Source organism: Echinococcus granulosus, assembly GCF_000524195.1.
Source record: "Echinococcus granulosus chromosome Unknown EG_S00444, whole genome shotgun sequence".
Taxonomy (NCBI): Eukaryota; Metazoa; Platyhelminthes; class Cestoda; order Cyclophyllidea; family Taeniidae; genus Echinococcus; species Echinococcus granulosus.
Window position 1 is genome coordinate 1,268 of NW_020170823.1, and position 1,211 is coordinate 2,478.

Below are 1,211 nucleotides of genomic sequence, written 5' to 3' on the forward strand. Positions count from 1 at the left end.
CGCTGAGTGACCTTAGCCTTAAAGTGGTTATCTGCACAATCTCAACATATCGCAGTTTCATGTTGGTCAATGAAGAGGAACTGAAGGTGAGACATAATCCGTACAACTCTCAAAGATGTGCATTCAAGTTAAGACTTCTAGGAAAATGCAGGGTATGATACTAGAAGGCTGGGAATCTAAAGATTATAGAAATTGAAAATCTGGACAGGAACTTTTGGTGGAGAACTTGGATATCTTCAGTCGATAAACTTTTTCTTCTATATAATATTTCTCATGCTTTTGAGGACATTTAAGCACAAGGAGTCATTAGGGGCAACACTTAAACCTGGTTAAGACACTAATAGAGCGATAGGTACGTAATAGAGCTTTTTACTAGTTTTGGCGATTCGAGCAATGTAGTTATTGTTTCGGCATTCACCTCTTCCACCTGATTAGATAGGAGCATTCATTCCTTCATTCACGCATCTACTCGTCGATGACATCCCTGAGTGCAATGTATTTCGGTGACATGTTTTCCCTGTCCTTCTTTATTAGTCCAGTCGGTTTGGTTCTTCGATCATTCTCCTCATGCGCACTTTGTCTTTCCAAATGATCACATCCCCACTTTTTCTCCCTCCATCTTCTTTGCACTCTTTACCTAACCCTGCTTCTATCCATTCTCGATGCAACTTCTCGTCATCACCTCATCATTCTACCTATCTACCTACTCTGCATATACGTATAAACTATTATTTTGCTCAAAGGAACATTACTTTTTTCTTTGCGTTAAACGTGTCCCATGTATCTCAAACATTGGAATGCACGGTTTACTGCCATTTTCCACTCCTTGTTTATCACTCCCCTCTGCTACCTCCTTTACTGCTAACCCCCCAACCCTTGTTCATGGCCCAAGGACGCATCTGCAAAATAGACATCGCAGTGCCTCATGTACTCCACGAAGAATACGGCTTCCCTACTGTGATCGCTAGAAGTGAGAGATGCAGCATGATATAAGGTGAAGTGGATTAGAAAGAGATGAGGTGAGACGGCTTTTACTTTAGGTCAAACAGGAAGTGCGATTCATTGAGAGCCTTGAACTATAACTGACGGAATATTTGTGGAGTTGCGAGTAGGCTAGAATTCTGCTTCTTCCTCTGCTTTCAATTTCACTTACGACTATGCCAATAAATATGCTCACAATTCGGCTTCTGGCTTGTCAGATCTACAGATTA